Raw genomic sequence first — 23,184 nt, 5'->3', positions numbered from 1 at the left:
GGAAGCAAGGATCATCTTGTTGCTCAATGCCCATACAATAGTGACAAAGATGATGACAAGAAGAACAAGAAGAAGGACAAGAAGGAAAAGAAAGAGAAGAAGGACAAGATGACCTTCAAGAAGAAGAAGAAGGGTGGTTCATATGTGGTCACTTGGGATAGTGATGCTTCCTCAAGTGATGACGATGATAGTGATGATGACAAGACCACCAAGAAGAAGGCACTTACAAGTATTGCTATCAATGAGAAGCCTTCTCTCTTTCACACTCCATCATGCTTCATGGCTAAGGCCACTAAGGTACAAACTTGTGATGATGGAAGTGATGAGGAACATGATAATGAAACTGAAAATAAAAGTGATAGTGATGCTGATGAACCAACTAAGGATGAATTACTTAGCATGCTAGATGATGCTAAAGAACACTTTAACATTAAGAGAAGGGAATGCAAAAGCTTGCATAAGGAAATAAAAGCCCTTAAGCAAGCCTTTGATGAGCTCAATGCATCTCATGAGAGGCTAGAGGAAGCCCATGGGAAGCTTGGCAAGGCTCACAAGAAGCTTGAAAAAACTCATTCCTCTTTGCTTGATGAGCAAAATAAGAAGAAGCATGTTGAGACATGTGATGTAGGCTTAACTTGTGATATAATTGATGAATCATTCCATAAGCCTATCATTGTTGCTCCCACTAACCCTTCTTGTAGCACTTCCACTTTCACCTCATCTAGTAGTGATGGTTTCACTTGTGATGCCTCACTAATGGTTGAGAATGAGATCCTCAAGAAGGAGGTCAATGAGCTCACTCACACCTTGGTTAATGCCTATGATGGTGAGGACCGCTTGCTTATGTGCTTGGATAGCCAAAGAGCTTCTCTCTACATAGAGGGATTGGGCTATACCCCCAAGAAAGGCAAGGTGACCTTTGCTCCTCATAAGACTAGTTTTATGAAGAACAATGGTCGGTTTTGCACTAGTTGCAAGCAAGTTGGTCATAAAGAGCATGAATACAAGAACAAGAGCAAAAATGCTAATGTATCCTCAATTAAGATTAATTCTTTCTATGTGCTTACTAAGGGTGCAAATGGTGTAAAGGCTAAGTTTATTGGTACACCATTGATGGACTTAAAGAAGAAAGCCATTTGGGTGCCAAAGAACTTGGTCACTAACCTTCAAGGACCTAAGCAAGTTTGGGTACCTAAAAAGAATTGATCTTCTTTTGTAGGTAAATTACAAAGCCGGAGGAAGGCATTGGATTCTTGATAGTGGGTGCACTCAACACATGACCGGTGATGCAAGAATGTTCAACTCAATCAATACTAATGGCAATGATGGTTATGATAGTATCACATTTGATGACAATGGCAAAGGCAAGGTCAAAGGGCTTGGTAAGATTGCAATATCCAATGACATGAGCATATCCAACGTGTTGCTAGTAGAGAGCTTGAACTTCAATTTGCTATTCGTGGCTCAATTGTGTAATCTTGGATTCAAATGCATATTTGTGGTAGATGATGTAGAGATCATAAGTGTAGATGTCTCTAACTTGATCTTCAAAGGCTTTAGATATGAGAATCTATACTTGGTTGATTTCAATGCTAGTGAAGCTAAATTATCTACATGTTTGTTCACTAAGTCTAGCATGGGTTGGTTATGACATAGAAGGCTTGGTCATGTTGGAATGAAACAATTGAATAGACTAGTTAAGCATGACTTATTTAAAGGCTAGAAAGATGTTGTGTTTGAGAAGGATAAGCTTTGTAGCTCTTGTTAAGCCGGCAAACAAGTTGGAAACACCCATCCTAAGAAAAGCATAATGAGCACTAGTAAAGCATTTGAGTTATTGCATATGGATTTATTTGGGCCAACACAATACACTAGCATCGATGGAAACAAATATGGCTTTGTGATAGTGGATGATTATACTAGATACACTTGGGTATTCTTTTTAGTGGATAAAAGTGATGTGTTTGCAACATTCAACTCATTTGTCAAGGGTATTCACAATGAGTTTGAAACAACCATCAAGAGAGTTAGAAGTGACAATGGTGGTGAGTTCAAGAACACTAGAATTAATGAGTTGTGTGATGAATTTGGAATTAGACATCAATTCTCGGCCAAGTACACTCTACAATCAAATGTCCTTGTTAAGAGGAAGAATAGAACACTCATTGATATGGCAAGGTCTATGCTTAGTGAGTACAATGTGAGTCAATCTTTTTGGGCGAAGCCATCAACATGGCTTGCTATTGTAGCAACCACCTCTATTGTCACCCATTGAAAGAGAAGACACCATATGAACTCTTGAATGGTAAAAATCCCAACATTGCATATTTTTGGGTCTTTGGTTGCAAATGCTATATCTTGAAGAAAGGCACTAGATTTGGTAAGTTTGATAAGAAATGTGATGAAGGATTCCTACTTGGTTATTCCACTACAAGCAAAGCATATAGAGTTTGGAATTTGAATAGTGGTACTCTTGAGGAAGTTCATGATGTTGAATTTAATGAAACCAAGGGTTCACAAGAAGAGAATGAAATCTTGAAAAATGTTAGATGCATTCAACTTTCAAATACCATGAAGAACATGGATGTTGGTGAATTGAGGCCTAGGCAAGTGAATGATGATGAATATGATCAAGTGCAAGTGCTCTCTAACTCAAATGTGCAAGATGATACAAATCAAGCTAGTACAAGTGGCTCTCATGATTATGAATAAGATCAAGTGGCTAATGCATCATCTCAATCCAATGATCAAGCAAGTGCAAGAAATCAAGTTCTAATACTCCAACCAACCAATATTGCAAGGGATCATCCATTAGACACTAAAAGCATCTAGGCCCCTAGTTGGGTTTCGGTGATTAATAACAATACGTGATTACTGTGACTAACGTGTGTTTTTGCAGAGGCAATTAAGTTAGGTCACGGTATTGGAGATCGATTGGGCTATCATGGTGGTCATGCCCCTACGATGGAAATCATTTTGGTTTCCAAAGGATGGATGATAAGATTAAGGATAGACTAGTTCTAAGTGTCGTTTGATGTTGAGAAGACACTTATAGTAGTTTAGGACTTTGTTTTTTCTTTGGCCATACTATTAAGGGGGTATGGATAGATAGTTTGACCTAGGTGAGTCTAGTGAGTTAGGTGTGGTGCACACTTGCTAAATCTAGCACTAGGTAGATCCTAAAAAGCCCTTAGATCCATTGGAGCAAACTTCATTCATGTATCATCGAGAGTTGAAAGTGAATGTAGGGTCAAATACTGACCGGACGCTGGTTCCGGTGTGACTGGATGCTGGCGCAGAGTCCGGTCAGTTCATTTGATCAAGGTGAAATCATCTGGATGCAACTGGACGCTGAGAGGTGAGTGACTGGATGCTGGGTGCCAGCATCCGGTTGACTCTAGTAAGGTTCTAAAGAGGGAAAATTGTGACCGGACACGTCCGGTCTATGCTGAATGGACGTTGTCCAGCGTTTGGTCACAACTTAAACACTGGAGTTTGGGGAGAACTAACCGGAGCATCCGGTCAACATGACCGGAGCGTCCGGTCACCCTGTAGAGGCACATAATGGTTTGTTTTTCAATCAAGGTTATAAATACTTCCTCCATTTGTGTGAGGGGGTACTTTTGCTCATTTCAATAGCTAAGAAACACCTTTAAGAGTGTCAAGAAGAGTAAGGTCCTAGTGAGGTGATTGAGATTTGAGAATCCCAAAGAGAGCCCTCATTAGTGAAAGCAAGAGTAGCAAAGTGTGCATCCACCCTTCTCATTAGGCTTGTCGTGGTTAAGTGAGAGTTTGTGCTTGTTACTCTTGGTGATCGCCATCACCTAGATGGCTTGGTGGTGATTGGGAGTTTGGTGATCATCCGGCGGAGCTTGTGGATGACCCAACTCAAGTTGTGAGCGGTTGTGGGTGATTCACCATGACAGAGTGTCAAAGAATCAACCCATAGAGAGCACTTGATCCTTGCATGGATGAAGGGGAAGCTACACCCTTGCGTGGGTGCTCCAACGAAGACTAGTGGGGAGTGGCAACTCTCCGATACCTCAGCAAAACATCGCCGTGTTTCTCCTTCTCTCTTTACTTTGTGCATTTACTTTGAGCAATTTAATTCTTGTCATTTATATTCATAGAATTGCCATACTAGAGTAGGATTGGAACATAGGTTGCTAAACTTTTGTGTGGTAGATTAATAGAAACACTTTTTAGGCACAAGGGGTTAATTGGGCTAACTGTAGGACTTAATTATTGCAAAGAAATTTTGAATTAGCCCAATTCACCTCCCCTCTTGGGCATCTTGATCCTTTCAATTGGTATCAGAGTCTCATGCTCATGAATTAGACTTAACCGTCTAGAGAAAGATGTTTCATGGGGATGGACATCCTCCTATCTTTGAGGGGGATGGTTTTCCATATTGGAAAATCCGCATGGAGGCGTATTTAGAAGCTCTAGATGTTGGAATACTTAGAGCCACCTCACAAGGCTTCCCAAAACCTCAGGATGCTACACCTACAAAGCGATGAGGTGAATTATGAGAAATGGAATGCAAAGGCTCAAAACACCATCTTTAGAGGCCTTTGCAAAGATGTGTTTAACCGGGTGAGGAACCACAAGGACACCCATGCACAATGGTCAGACATTTGTGCGCTCCATGAGGGAACAAAGAGTGAGCGTGAGGAATGCTATCATCTTGTCATGAAAAAGCTTAACTCTTCTAAGATGCTTCCTAAAGAATGTGCTAATGAGATGTACTCATGTTTGAATGTTCTTGTGGAGGAAGTCAATGGGCTTGGACTCACTCAAATGCAACCATCGGATGTTGTAAGAAAGATCTTGAGTTTCCTCCCCATTGACACATATGGACATATTGTGACAGTGCTTCATCAAGGTGATCTTTCCACCGCTACACCAACACAAATCTTGGGAAAGATCAATGCTCATGAGATGTGCATGAACATCACACCACAAGATGGCTCATCCTCTAACAAGAAGAAAGACAAGGACTTAGCATTCAAAGCTAGCCAAGAGAAGGGCAAAGCAAGCTCAAGTGATGATGAAATTGATGATGCAAGTCTTGATCTCATGGTGAGAAGAACCACCAAGATGCTAAAGAAGCTCAACAAGAGTGGCATCAAGTTTGATGGCAAGAAGAGGAAGTTCTTCACTAGCTCTAGAAGGAAGCCAATCTCTGAGATGGATTGCTACAATTGTGGAGAACTTGGTCATCTAGAACACCAATGCACCAAGCCCAAGAAAGACAAGTTCAAGAACAAGTACAAGGACAAGAAAGATGACTCAAGCAATGAAGAAGAAGATGAGAAGAAGAAAAACAAGCCATACAAGAAGAGAGATGGCAAGAAGAAAAAAGTGGAAAGGCATACATCGTCGGTCATTGGCTCACAGATATTGATTCATCTAGTGGCTCATCCGATGATGATAGTGACAATGAGAAGGTGACCGTCATTGTTGTTGACTCTTCATCATCTTCACCGCCACCACCACCATCATCCTCTACACACCTATGCCTTATGGCCAAGGGTGATCACAAGGTATCAAATGATAATAGTAGTGGTGATGAACATGCTAGCAATGATGATAGCGATAATGATGATGATGAATATGAATCATATTCTTATGATGATCTTGTTAAATTGCTAAATCAATACACTAAGATCATTAGAAAGAGTAGAGCTAAGAATAAAAAACTAGAAGCTAAGAATGATTCTCTTTTAGCTAAATGTGATATAGCCGAAAATACTAGTGTTGAGTTTAGAGAAGCAAATGATGCGATATCATCCAAACTAAAGGAGCTCAAATCTTCTAAGAAATAGCTTAAAGATAAACATGATAAACTTGAGAGGATACACAATGAACTCATCACTAGCCACAACATGCTAAAAGAAGAATATACTACTCTTAAGATTAATCATGATAATCTTGTCATTGCTCAAGAATATTTATCCAATGAGCCACATGATGCTACTAACAATATTGTTAAGATTGATATAGCTACATCATGTGATGATTTGATCATTGAGAATATTGAGCAAAGTTCTAGTAGCAAGGGCAAGCAAGTGGTTGAGACCAAAAATTATGATGAGTTTGTCAAGCTCAAGAATGACAATGAAAAGCTCAAGAAAGATCTTGAAGAGATCAAAAGCCACAACAGTATTGTGCTAGAAACTCTTGATCATGATAGTGATTTGATTCTTGAGAATGAGAAGCTCAAAGAAGAGAACAAGAAGCTCAAGGAAGAGAAAAATAATGATGCACTCAAGGAAGAGAACAAGAAGCTCAAATTGGAGAAAGAGCATCTCAAGATTGGATTGAGCAAGTTCACAAGAGGCAAGCATCTTCAATGTGAGCTACTAATGAACACCGTCATGAAGATGGATAGAAGTGGCATTGGGTACTTGGCAAACCAAGAGAAGAAGGCTCAAGCTCAACAACAACACAAGTCAAAGCCAAAGCCAAAGAGATGTTTTGAGTGTGGACAAGAAGGCCACTTTGCCCATGAGTGCCAAACTCCACCACCACAACCCTTGCCCAAGCATGCTAGACCTTTTGCCTTCAATGCTCATTACATGCTTAGAAATGATTCTAGTGGGAAGATGAAAGTCATGTTCTTAGGACCTCCCAACAAGAATAGGCCTAAGAAAATTTGGATAGCAAAGTCACTTGTTGAGAAGGTAAAGGGCCCTCAACAAGTTTGGGTTCCTAAAGCTTGATCTCTTGTGTGTAGGTGAACTACAAGACCGGTGGAAGTTATTGGGTTATTGATAGTGCTTGCACACAACATATGACCGATGATCCTCGTATGTTCACCTCACTAGATGAAGAAGTAGATGGACAAGAAAGAGTCACATTTGGAGATAATTCAAAGGGCAAGGTTAAAGGATTAGGCAAAGTGGCAATATCAAATGATCATTCTATCTCAAATGTGCTATATGTTACTTCATTGAGCTTTAACTTGCTATTCATTGGACAATTGTGTGATTTTGGCTTCCAATGCTTGTTTACCAAGAAGGAAGTTGTTGTATCTAAGAACGATGATGATCAAGTGATATTCAAAGGATTTAGATACAACAACCTATATCTAGTGGACTTCACCTCCGAAGATGCTAATTTGAAGACTTGCCTATTCACCAAAACAACACTTGGGTGGCTATGGCATAGAAGACTTGCTCATGTTGGGATGAGCTTACTCAAGAAGCTAATGAAGAATGATTTGGTGAGAGAGTTGAAGGATGTGAAGTTTGAGAAGGACAAGCTTTGTAGTGCATGTCAAGCCGGCAAGCAAGTTGTAAATACTCATCCAACAAAAGCTTTCATGTCAACTACAAGAGTGCTCGAACTCCTTCACATGGACTTATTTGGACCAACAACATACAAGAGTTTGGGAGGAAATCTTTATTGTCTTGTGATTGTTGATGACTATTCAAGATATACATGGGTATTCTTCCTTCATGACAAATCTAAAGTTGCATGATGCTTCAAGAAGTTTGCCAAGAGAGCACAAAATGAGTTTGAAGTGAAGCTCAAAAAGATTAGAAGTGAAAACGGTAAAGAATTTGACAACACAAACATAGAAGCCTATTGTGATGAAGTTGGGATCAAGAATGAGATCTCCGCAACATATACTCCTCAACAAAATGGTGTAGTTGAGAGAAAGAACCAGACATTGATCACTCTCGCAAGAACAATGCTTGATGAGTACAACACTCCCAAAGCTCTATGGGCGGAAGCATCAACACCGCTTGCCATGCGACCAACCGCCTATTCCTTCAAAAGTTTCTTGGCAAGACACCTTATGAGTTGCTCGATGGGAAGAAGCCGGGTGTCTCCTTCTTTAGGGTGTTTGGTTGCAAATGCTACATCTACAAGAAGCGGCAACACCTAGGGAAGTTCCAAAAACGTTGTGATATTGGTTTTCTTGTTGATTACTCATCAAAGTCCAAAGCATATAGAGTATTTAATTATGCCACCGGCTTGGTTGAAGAAACATATGATGTGGAATTTGATGAATCTAACGGTTCCCAAGGTGCACATGAGAATCTTGATGATGTAAGTGATGAACCATTGAGGGAGGCTATGAAGAATATTTTAGTTGGAGACATCAAGCCTAATGATAATGAAGCTAATGTACAAGTGATCAATCCACCTTCTTCATCAAGTGTGCCACAAGATGGTGAAAAAGATGGGAGAGTAGAAAATAAAGACACTCATGTCTCCCATGAGCAAATGGTGGTACAAGCACAAGATGTTGATGCTCCACAACCTCCCCCTCAAGTGGTTGATAGAAGAAATTCACCTCTACTTCAAGCTCATCCATAAGATCTCATCACAGGGAGTAATGACTCGCTCATAAAAACTTGCTTCATTTATTAAACATCACTCTTTTGTCTCTTGTTTTGAGCCTACTAAGGTAGCAGAAGCTCTTCAAGATCCAGATTGGATCAATGCCAAGCATGAAGAGTTGAACAACTTCACCCGTAATGAAGTTTGGACTCTTGAAGAGCGGCCAAAAGGTGCAACAGTCATTGGAACAAAGTGGGTGTTCCGCAATAAGCAAGATGATCAAGGCGTTGTTGTGAGGAACAAGGCAAGACTAGTTGCAAAGGGATTCTCTCAAGTTGAAGGTTTGGATTTTGGAGAGACCATTGCACTGGTTGCAAGACTAGAAGCCATCCGTATCCTCCTTGCATATGCATCACATCATGAAATGAAATTATATCAAATGGATGTGAAAAGTGCATTTTTAAATAGCTTTATTAATGAACTAGTCTATGTTGATCAACCTCTCAGGTTTGAAGACCCTAGATATCCTAATCATATCTATATGTTGTCCAAGGCATTATATGGGTTTAAGCAAGCCCCAAGAGCTTGGTATGAGCGCCTTTGAGACTTCCTCATTGAGAAGGCTTCACCATGGAAAGGTCGACACCACACTATTCACCAAGAAGCTTGATGAACATATCTTCATTTGCCAAGTGTATGTTGGTGATATCATCTTTGGATCATCAAATGAAGACTCTAGCAAAGAGTTTGGTGAATTGATGTCGAAGGAGTTTGAGATGTCAATGATTGGAGAGCTTACATTCTTTCTTGGTTTTCAAGTCAAGCAAATGAGAGAAGGGATTTTCATCTCTCAAGAGAAATATACAAATGATCTTCTCAAGAGATTCAAGATGGATGAATGTAAGCCAATCAAGACACCAATGCTAACTAATGGACATCTCGACCTAGATGAGGGAGGTAACACGGTTGATCAAACTCTCTACCGCTCTATGATTGGTAGCTTGTTATATTTAACCGCATCTAGGCCCGACATCATGTTTAGTGTGTGTATGTGTGCTAGATTTCAAGCTAATCCTAAGGAAACTCATTTGATTGCCATTAAAAGAATCCTTAGGTATCTTAAGCACACACCAAGCATTGGTCTTTGGTATCCCAAAGGAGCTATATTTGAATTAGTTGGCTATTCCGATTTGGATTATACCGGTTGCAAAGTTGATAGAAAAAGCACATCCGAAGGGTGCCATTTGCTTGGTAGATCACTTGTGTCTTGGTGTGGCTTTGTCCACCGCCAAAGCGGAATACATTGCTGCGGGTGCTTGTTGTGCACAAATTCTTTACATGAAACAAACTTTGCTAGACTATGATGTAGTTCTAGAAAAGGTACCTCTTTTGTGCGACAATGAAAGTGCGGTAAAACTTGCAAATAATCTGGTTCAACACTCTTGCACCAAGCACATAGATATCCGCCATCACTTTCTTAGAGATCATGTTGCAAAGAATGATATTTCATTAGAAGGTGTTAGGACCGAGGATCAATTGGCGGATATCTTCACTAAACCGCTAGATGAGACGACTTTTTGTCGATTGCAGAATGAGCTCAATGTGCTTGATTTTAGTAACTTCACTAAAAAATGAGCTTGTATTGTCCCTTGAATTGCATTGTAATATACAACATGTTTAATCCTTGGTATTGTATATAGGGCTTGTCTAACATGGTTAAGATAACCGCCATAAAGCGTGTGAAGAAGCTTAACCTTGGATCAAACTTGACAAGCAACTAGATGTACTTTCAAGTATTGCATTGCATATGTATGAATGTTGCTTTGTCGTTTATCTTAAATTAACCCCTTATTGCCTATTTTCTTAAAAAGAATTATAGCCTAAGGCAAAATATTTTTTAAAAAATTGAGGGTTTGAGAGAGGTCACTCATATCAGTCCCAATTAGTGTTTATTTGGGTCTTATTCATGTTGGGACTTGATTGGGAACATGCAGCACGAAGAACTTTGAAGATTTGCTGGAAAAAGAGTGACCGAACGCTGCACCAGACTCTGAAGTCCAGCGTTCGGTCAGTTCATAGGAGGTGAACCTGCTGCGATGGAGTGACCGGACTCTGCTGTTCAGTGTCCGGTCAGATGGTGGTTCAGCATCCGATCAAGCGAACGCTATCAAGGCAGTGTGGACCGAACTCTAGCTGCGTCCGGTCGGGGTTCACCGGACGCGTCCGGTCGTGATTCCAGGGGTTTTGGACCTCTCTGGAATCAACCAGACTCTAGGTGGCAGCGTCCGGTCGTTGCTATCGGAGCGTCCGGTTAGTAGAAATCGTGCGGGTTCAGGACTTCTTCTCCGTTTCCTTTTCTGTCTCGTCGGGGGACCCCTTATAACCCAATCCACCGCACCATTTTCCCCAGCCACCGCGCCACACAAAGTCCTAGCCACGCAACAAGCTCGCCACGCCACCCAACTCGCCGCGTCGCCTAGCTCCCGTGCTGTGCCACCCTGCTCTCGTGCCCTCACCACCGTGCCCACGCACAGCCGCTCCAACACGCTGCCTCTAGTCCGCGCCTAAACCGCAGCGCTGCCGCAGTGCCCGAGCCCCTGCCCTAATGCCGTCGAGCTCATGCCCTAGCTCCACCCTCACCATAGCTAAGCACCAGTGCCACATTGCTCCACGCCATTCCCTAATCCACTACCCTACATCTTCTCGGCTGTCGTAGCAATTCGCCGGAACCCTAGCTTCACAGTGCCAATCTGGTGGTTCCCCTATTTGTTTCTCTTCTTGTCGATTCGCCGGTTCGTCAGGTAACAAGCCCTCGTTTCTAATTTCGTATCTATTGCTTGCTTCTTAGGGTTTCGTATCTCTAGATATATTGTAATTATTCATATATCCGATCTATTCTAACGTGCAGCAAGCCGGTGTTTATGAGGTCTCAGTGGCAGTTGTTAGTCAACTCAGGGCCAAGCTCGCGAGTATGGATCGAGGCCAAGCCTCAGAAGTGACAATTAGGAGTTGATTCTTGTCAGGGTAGTTGTTCTTTTCAGCTTCATCAGATGGCTCATGTCAAGAATGTCGGAGGAGGTCCTAGTGATGAGGATCCGAGGCCCCCGCCTCGCTAGCCTACAGATACAAAAGGCAAGGCGACGAAGAAGCTAGCAACGAGGAAGCGCAAATACCCTAATGCAAATACAGCGAGCGCAACTATAGTTGCAGAGGCCGTAGAGCATGTAGAGAGAGGAGGTACTCGGAGTGGTGTTGTTATTGTAGATTAGTTTTCTCCATCTACGAGGGCTGCACTTGAGCAGGTTGAGCGCCGTCATGGTGGTCCAACTGGGACTGTCATGGTTGGAGGACAACGTGTGGCTATTGATGAGAGTCAGCCTCAGGGAGAGTTACAGCAGCAGCCATAGTCAGCAGAGCAGACTCAGGAGGGAGAGCAGGCCAAGGAGACAGAGCAGGCACTATAGCCATAGCTTCGCCGTTCTGGTCATACCCGTGCTCCAGTCACACCGAGGTCAAAGACACAAGGAGGGGTTCTTGTCCACCGCCTAGACCACAGGGTCCGCCTCCAGTGACTCACTTGGATTTGAGGGCCGCCATGGCCAAACAGGTGCAACAGGTCAGATTTGTGGACTTTAAGTAGTGGTTCCCACCGAGGAGAGATGACCAAGCTTTAGAGGGCTTCTACACACCACTATAGGAAGATTTTTATAATGCATATCTTAATAGTGGGGCAGTATTTAGATCTCAGAGGGTGTGCAACATTGAGTCCATTGTAGCAGCAGCTGGAGAGCATATTCACCCTTACCTAGCTTACCTACCAGGGCTGATAGATTTACTTGGATGGACAGGCTTATATGTTCCATCTTGGGTCCGTTAGTTCTATGCTACACTATGGATTGACCCGCAGCATAGATTCATTCACTTTGCTTTTAGAGGCAGAGATTATAGGCTGATGAGCTCTAGGGTCAGAGAGATTCTCAGACTTCAGGAGCAGCCAGTCTAGCTTCATGAGGTTTGATATGGGCAGACAACGCCTCCCAGATGCCCTCATGGCAGTATGGTGCCCCCTACAGATCTAGTCCGTCATTGCTTCATAGAGCCTTTCGGCGAGGGGTCGAGCAGGACACCCAGTGATCTCACTACTACTGCTAGAGTGCTTGATGCTATTATGAGGAGGATCCTACTTCCGAGGATGGGGTATCGTGAGGGCTTGACACGCATACCGCTATGGCTACTGAACTCTCTAATGTAGCAGACTGTGTTTGACATTTGGGATCTCCTTCGATCAGAGATGGAGGATACTATTGCAGAGGGGTTCAGGGGTCACAAGCAGCTGCCATATGCTCACTAGATTACATTCTTGATCTATAGGGCAGTTACTATGAGGCCACCTGAGATGCTGGTAGAGTATAGTGGTGCTACTATAGAGTTCCCTGCATACAACATGACTCAGATGATCCACCATAGTGCAGTGAGGACTCCTAGCTAGCCACGCCATCATCTAGAGGTGCCAGAGACTATAGCCTAGTAAGATGAGACCATCAGGGGCATAGCAGATATAGAGGAGGAGCAATTAGATGCTCAGCAGGAGGGGATGGTCGAGAGTGACCCCAGTGATAGCTCAGATGATGACTACCGCAATATCCCTCAAATGCCTCCACGACGACATGACCATGAGGCTGGTAGCTCCAGTTCAGCACCACCTGCACCACAGATAGACCCTGCTCTACTTGCCATACTTGAGCAGATGAGGTAGGATCAGGCTCGCTAGGCTCAGGAGACCGCTGCTACATTTGCATAGTTTTAGACTTAGCAGGATGAGTTCCAGCGACAGCAGTAGGCGATCCAGCAGCAGCAGGGTACACAGCAGCCGCAGGCCATGCATCAGCAGTAGCTTCTCATGCAGCAACAGCTACTTGGGTTTATGCAGCATGTTGTGACAGCTATTGGGGCTCCACCGCCATAGCCTTCACCTTAGCTTGGTCAGCCTACCACCACTTCTATGACTCTAGCTTTACAGCCTAGTGGGCTTCAGAGTCAGGGACCACCAGCGCCACAATTTCCTTTACCTATAGAGCAGGTGTCCTAGTGGTTTGCTTCGCCAGTGCCAGCCCCGCAGTTCACTCCTCTTCATACGAGCTTTACTCTGCCTCAGAGTTTGTCAGTGCTCACCCCAGTTTCTAGGAGCCTTGGTGCTTCATTCAGTGAGTTGACAAGGTAGCCTACTCCACCAGAGCTACATGTCCCAGGTCCTTCCACAGTTGCACCTGTTACTAGGACTACAGAGACGCTCCCTTCATCAGTTGCATCATCAGAGCAGGCAGCGCTAGTTATAGATCCAACCTAGACCGCTTTAGCATCACTTCCAGCTACAGAGGGTCAGACTGCTTAGAGATCAAGATCAGATGATGATGGCACACAGTTCTAGCTCGCTCCTCGCACCTCAGTGCTTGACTCGTCCGCTGTAGCCCCGCCGACCGACCCTTAGGTTTTGGTGTTTAACGCCAAAGGGGGAGAGGGATCGAGTATGTTAGTCTTAGGGGGAGCGATACTTTTAGGGGGAGTCTATCTATTAGCTTATAGCTTATTTATTACATTTGGAGTTTTATGAGTGATACATTATGCATTCATGTTTACTATTATGCATTGAACTACTTAAGTGTGATCGTAATCGTGATATTAATGTGATCATGATATTTATGTGATATGTGACATGTGTGCTCTCTACTTTGAATTATGTATATGTCATATCACTTGTGTTATGCTCATTTGCTTTGCTTCTGCGTTTTACTTCGATGCAAATGAGCTTGATTACTTGTACTCATGCTTATTTCATATCTTTTGAGTATATCATGTTGGCTTGGGTCATATAAGCTTGCCTAACTCTTTTGTTCTTATTGTCAAAAGCTTATATGATCTAAGCATGTTAAAAACATCATCTCTTTCACATACTCGAGGTGGTATTGTCATCAATCACCAAAAAGGGGAAGATTGAAAGCGTCTAGGCCCCTAGTTGGGTTTTGGTGATTAATAACAATACGTGATTACTGTGACTAACGTGTGTTTTTGCAGAGGCAATTAAGTTAGGTCACAGTAATGGAGATCGATTGGGCTATCATGGTGGTCATGCCCCTATGATGAAATCATTTTAGTTTCTAAAGGATGGACGACAAGGTTAAGGATGGACTAGTTCTAAGTATCGTTTGATATTGAGGAGACACTTAGAGTAGTTTAGGACTTTGTTTTTCCTTTGACCGTACTATTAAGGGGGGTATGGACGGGTAGTTTGACCTAGGTGAGTCTAGTGAGTTAGGTGTGGTGCACACTTGCTAAATCTAGCACTTGGGAGCTCCTAAAAAGCACTTAGATCCATTGGAGCAAACTTCATTCACGTATGATCGAGAGTTGAAAGTGAATGGAGGGTCAAATACTGACCGGACGTTGGTTCCGATGTGACCGGACGCTGGCGCAGAATCCGGTCAGTTTATTTGATCAAGGTGAAATCATCTAGACGCGATCGGACGCTGAGAGGTGAGTGACCAAACGCTGGGTGCCAGCGTCCGGTCGACTCCAGTAAGGTTCTAGAGAGGGAAAATCATGACCAGACGCATCCGATCAGTGCTGACCGGACGCTGTCCAACGTCCGGTCACAACTTAAACACTAGAGTTCGGGGAGAACTGATCGGAGCATCCGGTCAATATGACCGGAGCGTCCGGTCACCCCATAGAGGCACATAACGGTTCATTTTTCAACCAAGGTTATAAATACTTCCTCCATTTGTGTGAGGGGGTACTTTTGCTCATTCCAACAGCTGAGAAACACCTTTGAGAGTGCCAAGAAGAGCAAGGTTCTAGTGAGGTGATTGAGATTTAAGAATCCCAAAGAGAGCTCTCATTAGTGAAAGCAAGAGTAGCAAAGTGTGCATCCACCCTTCTCATTAGGCTTGTCGTGGTCAAGTAAGAGTTCGTGCTTGTTACTCTTGGTGATCGCCATCACCTAGATGGCTTGGTGGTGATTGGGAGTTTGGTGATCATCCGGCGGAGCTTATGGATGACCCAACTCAAGTTGTGAGCGGTTGTGGGTGATTCACCGCGACGGAGTGTCAAAGAATCAACCCATAGAGAGCACTTGATCCTTGCGCAGATCAAGGGGGAGCTACACCCTTGCATGGGTGCTCCAATGAGGACTAGTGGGGAGTGGTGACTCTCCGATACCTCGGCAAAACATCATCGCGTTCCTCCTTCTCTCTTTACTTTGTGCATTTACTTTGAGCAATTCAATTCTTGTCATTTATATTCATAGAATTGCCATGCTAGAGTAGGATTGGAACATAGGTTGCTAAACTTTTGTGTGGTAGACCAATAGAAACACTTTCTAGGCACAAGGGGTTAATTGGGCTAACCGTAGGACCTAATCATTGCAATGAAATATTGAATTAGCCCAATTCACCTCCCTCTTGGGCATCTTGATCCTTTCAGACACTATCATTGGTGATATTTCAAGAGGTGTGCAAACTAGATCAAGATTGACCTCATTTTGTGAGCATTTCTCATTTGTGTCATCAATTGAACCAAAGAAGATAGATGAAGCATTAAAGGATGTTGATTGGGTGAATGCTATGCATGAAGAATTGAATAACTTCACAAGAAATCGAGTATGGAAATTAGTAGAGAGACCAAAGGAACGCAATGTGATTGGAACAAAATGGGTCTTTAGAAACAAGCAACATCAAGATGGGATAGTAGTAAGGAACAAAGCAAGATTGGTAGCACAAGGATATACACAAGTTGAAGGTCTTAACTTTGGAGAAACATATGCCCCGGTTGCTAGATTTGAAGCAATTAGAATCTTATTAGCCTATGCTTGTGCCCATAACATCAAGCTCTATCAAATAGATGTCAAGAGTGTATTTCTTAATGGTTATATCAATGAAGAAGTATATGTTAAGCAACCTCCCTATTTTGAAGATGACAAGAAGTCCGACCATGTGTACAAGTTGAAGAAGGCATTGTATGGCTTGAAGCAAGCACCTAGAGCATGATATGAGAGATTGAGGGACTTCCTACTCTCTAAAGGGTTCATGATAGGCAAGGTTAACATGACTCTTTTCACCAAGAAGATTGGCAAAGACTTATTTACGTTGTAAATCTATATTGATGACATCATATTTGGATCAAGCAATCAAGACTTTTGTGAAGAATTTGGAAATATGATGGCTAATGAGTTTGAAATGTCCATAATTGGAGAGTTAAGTTACTTCCTTGGTCTTCAAATCAAGCAATTAAAGAATGGTACATTTGTGAGTCAAGGCAAGTACATCAAAGACATGCTTAAGAAGTTTGGCATGAGTGATAGCAAAGCCATTAGTACACCAATGGGAACAAATGGCAACTTAGATAGTAATGCAAGTGGCAATATGGTGGATTAAAAATTGTATCGGTCTATGATTGGAAGCCTACTCTATGTGACCGCATCAAGGTCGGATGTCATGTTTAGTGTATGCATGTGTGCAAGATTTCAAGCCTCACCAAGAGAAAGTCATTTGAAGGCTATAAAGAGAATATTGAGGTACTTGAAGCATATACAAAATGTTGGTTTGTGGTATTCCAAAGGAGCAAAGTTTGAGCTAGTTGGTTATTCTGACTCGGATTATGCGGGATGCAAGATTGAAAGGAAGAGCACCTCAGGCACATGTCAATTATTGGGAAGATCACTTGTTTCATGGTCATCAAAGAAGCAAAATAGTGTTGCATTATCAACAGCCGAAGCCAAATACATATCAGCCGGTAGTTGTTGTACACAAATACTTTGGATGAAGGCAACCTTGAATGACTTTGGAATCAAGTTCAAGAAAGTGCCATTGCTATGTGATAATGAGAGTGTAATCAAGTTAACCAACAATCCGGTTCAACATGCAAGAACAAAGCACATTGATGTCTGCCACCGTTTCATAAGAGAACACCAACAAAAAGGGGACATTTGCATTGAGAGTGTAGGTACCGAAGATCAACTTGCTGATATATTCAACAAACCATTGGATGAGAAAAGGTTTTGCAAGCTAAGGAATGAGTTGAACATATTAGATTTCTCAAATATGTGTTGATGCACCTCATTTATATGACATGCCTCTCCGACGAGCAATCCAAGGTAAAAGTTGATTGGCATGGCATACATCCTTGCTAAGGACATGCTTAGTGCATCTAGTCATTTTTCACATTTAATAGGCTCATTCATGAAAATCAAATGATTTTGAAGTTTGTATGGTACCACTATTGCTTCTATGCTTAATTTGGTCTAGTGGTAGCATATGACATGTTTGTGGGCTTGTAAACCTAGTGTTTGATCCAAAAAATGAGCTACAAGTGTTTAACTCAATATGGTACAAGATAACCCTTATTTGGAGGTGTGAAGAAGCTTGTCCTTGGATCTAACTGAGTTAAATATCTTTGGCAAGTATTATAGATTGAACCAAATTTGGGAAAATGATCCTCACCCCATTGATTGACATTTATAATCTCAACATATCTACATTTTAACCTTTGTGGTCATTGATGACAAAGGGGGAGAAATAGCGTACAAAGATAGTGAAAAGATAACCAAGGGGGAGAAATTGAGAACTTGACATAGGTGGAGAGATATGACAAAGAAAAGGGATCAATTAAAATTTTAAACACACAAGTAGGGGGAGCAAGCTCATAAACTTGATTGATGCATTTGAATGTGCATTTCATATGTTTGCTTGTATGGCACAAGTTTGAAATTTTAATATCCATGCTTGTGTGGTGTATGCTAGTTGTAGGTTTGAATGATAAGATGAAAAGCTTGCATGTATAGGTTAAGTAACTAGACTCATGCTCATATTATGAAAACTAGACCCTTACTTCTAATGTTGATCTCATGGGGTGTTCTAGTTTTTGTGTATGTCTAGTTACTAATGGTGCTAAGGATGGTATATTGGTGCACTCTGATTGGTATCATGCTTCAAAGGTCCATCTTTTATACCTTAGAATAATTTGGTAGACATTGTCTCCTATATTTCTTATCTAAGCATATATGCAAGCTACAATCCAAACTCTTAGCACATATGTAGGGGGAGCAATTGCTACCATATGGGATTTATGAAACTTGTCCATATCCTTTTACACATGGTAAATATGCTTGGGCAAGCAACATGGATTCAAATGAATTTCAATTCATATCTTTGTGAAAGGGTTGTCATCAATTACCAAAAAGGGGGAGATTGAAAGCTCTAGTTTGGTTTTGGTGAATTGATGAAACCCTAAGTGCTAACCTAGTTTATCAAAGTGATTATGAGATAGGTGGCACATTCCAAGTGGTGAAGTAAATGAAGATCATGACTTGATGATGGTGATGCCATGGTGATGATCAAGTGCTTGGACTTGGAAAAGAAGAAAGAAAACAAAAAGCTCAAGGCAAAGGTAAAACTTGATACGAGTTTTTTTGTTTTGGTGATCGAGACACTTAGTGAGTATAATCACATTTAGGATTGATAGCTGTACTATTAAGAGGGGTGAAACTCGTATCGAAATGTGGTTATCAAAGTGCCACTAGATGCTCTAACTCATTGCATATGCATTTAGGATCTAGTAGAGTGCTAACACCCTTGAAAACATTTGTGAAAGTATGCTAACACATGTGCACATGGTGATACACTTGGTGGTTGGCACATTTGAGCAAGGGTAAAGAAGATAGAGTTGAAAAGGAGTTGAATGCGCTAGTCACGGGGTGACCGAACGCGTTCGACGTGAGGACCGGACGCGTCCGGTATCTTCCCGACGTGACTGGACGCGTCCGATATCCATACCGGATGCGTCCGGCATTCTAGCTAGGTGCTACAGAGTTGACGAGGTGACCGAACTATGGGTCGATGCAGTGATCGTACACTGAGAAATCAATGTTTAGCATCCGGTCGAGGTGGCGTGGGGCGCGGGTGTTGGTCTAGAGAGGACCGGACGTAGGGCTACGTCCGGTCGGCCACACCGGATGCGTCTGGTATGAACCAGCAGGTCTCGGGTTTTCAACGCTATAATTGATCGGACACTGGGAGTGTCCGGCCAAGTATGACCGGACGCGTCCGGTCAGCCTAGAGCGGCTCTGGGAGCTCTCTGGACTTGACCGAACGTTGTGTCTCCCATGTCCAGTCGATTTCTAACGGTGCGTTCGGTCACTAGCATTACTATGCGTAGAGATAGCTGTTGGGCGTGAATGGCTAAACAATTTGAATGGGACATGTGGCGGTCATGCAGTGACCGGACGCAGCGACCGGACGTGTTCGGTCGCCACAGCGGTGCGTCCGGTCATCCTGCAGTCTGCCCAATAATTGAGCCAACGACTCTATTGTTTGGGGATGTCTATAAATATCATTTGGCCAGCTCTAGCTCACTCTCTTGGCCATTTACATTGATATAGCAACCTTGTGAGCTTAGCCAAAGCCCTCCCACTCATCTTCATCATTGATTCATCATCTTTGTGAGATTGGGAGTGAATCCAAGTGCATTGCTTGAGTGTTTGCATCTAGAGTCACTTGGTGTTCGTGTTTCACTGCGAGATTTGCTTGTTACTCTTGGTGGTTGCTGCCACCTAGATGACTTGGAGCAGCAAGGATCATCGAGCGGAGGTTGGTGATTGTGTCCGGCTCCAATCGTGGTGATTGTGAGGGGTTCTTGACCTTTCCTCGGCGGAGAGCCAAAAGGTACTCTAGTAAATTGCTCGAGGCTTGTGTGATCCTCGTCTTGTGTTGGTTATGCGGCACCCTATTGAGGGTTTGGCGTGTGATGCCAATTAGCGTATGAACCTCCAAGTGAGTGAATCTCCACAACAGGGACTAGCTTGCCGGCAAGCAAGTGAACCTCGGAAGAAAAATCATTGTCTTGATTGTCTCCTTGGTATTCATTGATATTCACTCATTGGTCACTTGCCATGGCGGTATAACTCTCTACCACTATCTTGTATTTCATTATACATTCTCTTGGATAGAGCTAGTGATAGTTAAAACTAGATAGTATATCATTTAATTGTATCACTCTCACTAGGTTAATCATCTAGGTGTATATTTGTGACATAGCTTTGTTGTGATATACTAGATATCATAGAAAATAGAATTGGGTAGGTGGCTTGCAACCCCAAGTATAGGGCTAGCGCAAAATTCACTTCGCCATCTTATTGACTAATCTTTTGTCTTAGTATTGTTGTAGAAATTTTTAATAGGCTATTCACCCCCCCTCTAGCCATTAGGACCTTTCAGCCATCCACGTGGACATGATTTAAGCACAAAACCCAGATCCATGGCGTGCACGGCTAGGGATCTTCCATCCCAGTCACCGCCAGGCCAGGCCCATGTGTCAGCCCCATCTTCTAGCTCCAGCTGCCGCTGACATGCGAGCTCACCAGGGGAGCAGGGGGTCGTGGGTCGTGCCCTCGTGTCAGGGGCAGGCGAGCGCACGTGCGCCGCCGGTCACAACGTGGACCTTGCCGCCGCGTCAAAGCAGGCGACCACAGGAGAGCGGTGGTGGCTCGGCCATGTGCCTGCTACCGCTGTGCCGCCGCCTACTGTCGCCGCTGCATTGGGCCGCCGCTCCACCACCTGCTGCTTGCTGCGTAAACGCCGCCTCGCCTCTCCCTGTGACCTCTCTCTCGCTCCAGCGCCCGAATTCGCCGCTGCCGCTGCCATTACCAAGCACACCGTCGAGCTCCCGATCTCCCTCCACAACTCACCACCAGACTCGGTTCGTCGTCCATTGGGTTCATGGATGCACGATAAGGCCTCTACACCACTCCACGACGTCAATCCGAGCCGGCAACTCCATTCCCTGACCTCACTGGAGCTCCTAGACTGACACCATCCTCCCCACCACCTTGATTCCCTTCTCCGCTGCCTCCCCGCCATCGAGATCGCTAGAGATGACTTCGCCTTGGCCTCCTCTTCCTACTCCGCTGCTCGCCAGAGATCATCGTCCGCCGGAGCGCCGTGCCGCCTCGACTCCGGCGAGGACAGCGCCGGAGAGCACCCCTACACAGCTATAGGGGAGGACTCCTCCTACCCTGCCTAATCCAAAACTGACGGTCCAGATCGGTTGTTGATCGACGGTCAACAAAGTCAAAGGACCGGCCCAGTCGGCACCTTCCCTCCAATCAGGATATGCCACATCACCGGTCAACCACCACCTCGGCCAGGTCAATTTCTAGTTATCAAGGTGGTGGTGACTAAGTTAAATCATGTCAACGTGGACGGCCACGTCAGCTTCTAACCCTCCTCGTATCTATTTTGGACCTAGATGAGATCACTTAAATACATTAGGGAGCTAAACGTTCGATTTTATAGTTTGGGGACCCAGATGAAATCCACCCAATACTTTAAGAACCAGCTGTGCAATTTATTCTTTATTAATCGAAGTATCTCCTTTAGAGCAACTCTACCGGTCCCCCAATACAACTCCCCCAATAAGATGGTATTGGGGTAGCCCAATATCACTTTCTAGATTTATTAGGGGAGATGCTGTAGCAGTACCATAATATATCTCCCTCAATACCCATATGAAAGGTGGGTCCCATAGGGGTGTAAGAGAAAATATGGCTGGAAAGTGGTAGTTGGGATGGTTCCTATGGTATTGGGGGAGTTGTATCTCCCCCTTTCTTTGAGAGGAGACGAGGGAAATATTGGTAGCCACCAAAAAAAAGGGAGAGGTACTGAGGAACTACTGGAGTAAGAAAAAAACATAGCTGTCTCTAATATGACAGTTTTATAGGGATAGAGAAAGTATTGGGGAAGTGCTGGAGACGCTCTTACATTGGACAAAAGGTGACATAATATTGGGACGCCTTCAATAGCTTCTGACAGTCAGTATCTATAGATATCTTGGTGCCTAGCTAGAGGCCGAGAGCCAATAGCACGGAAGCAGAGGATTCCGGATGCAAATATTGAACATGTTCCATATACACTACGGAGTACCTTGCATTTATCTGTTTCGTTTTGAAATGAGGTTGTATAAGGCTGTGCTTGGTTTTTGCCTCCTCAAAGTCTGTTGTGCTTGCCAATGGATGTCCAGGACCTGGGATTACCATGCAAGTGGATTGAAACAGGATCAACCCTTCACCGTACATGTTCCTCATTGTTGCTGACACCCTATAGGACCGAATCTAGGACAACCAATCGATCGTTTCCCACCCAATTCTATAGGATTCCCAGTCCCCAGTCCTCCGGTACGCGGATGACACTCTGATTGCTGCCCGAGGAGAGCCTAAAGATGCTGTAAGCCTGAAATTGTTGTTGGAACACTTTGCCGAAGCCACCATATTACACATCAACTATAAGCAAAAAGGTATTGTTGTTGTTGCTCCCAGTGGCAGACATAGGAATTACTCAAGACTAGGGCCTTTATCTAGTGGTGAAAATTATCCATCATACAGAACCCAACCAGTAGGAGACCATTAATGCCAAACACAGAAATAACTAAGACGAAAATAAAATTTCTAATTGATATGATGATTGAGCTAAAATTGCTAAGAACGTTGCACGGTACACATGATGAGATGAAATAAATACCCTGTGTCTAGTGAGGTGGTGCATTTGCATCTTTCATGTCCTCGGCAAGGCCTGCATGTGGATAAGGTGGAAATATAAATGAAGAAGTCATAAAAATGATTAATTCTTGAGCATACATTTCTAATTTGGATGTAACATACCATTATAACAAATACTACCAGATAGTTTAGGTAACTTCTTCAAACGAGACTTTAATTCTTGAAATTTTTGTAAAATATCATCATCTAGTATGCTTGCAAATACATCTGCTTGCACAATATAACAAATCATCCGATGGCTCAACCATTCACCACTCATCTTATTTCGCAAGTTAGTCTTAATAAAC

Source organism: Miscanthus floridulus, chromosome 8 (assembly GCF_019320115.1).
Source record: "Miscanthus floridulus cultivar M001 chromosome 8, ASM1932011v1, whole genome shotgun sequence".
In the NCBI taxonomy this organism is placed as follows: Eukaryota; Viridiplantae; Streptophyta; class Magnoliopsida; order Poales; family Poaceae; genus Miscanthus; species Miscanthus floridulus.
Note: the sequence above shows the minus strand (reverse complement) of the source record.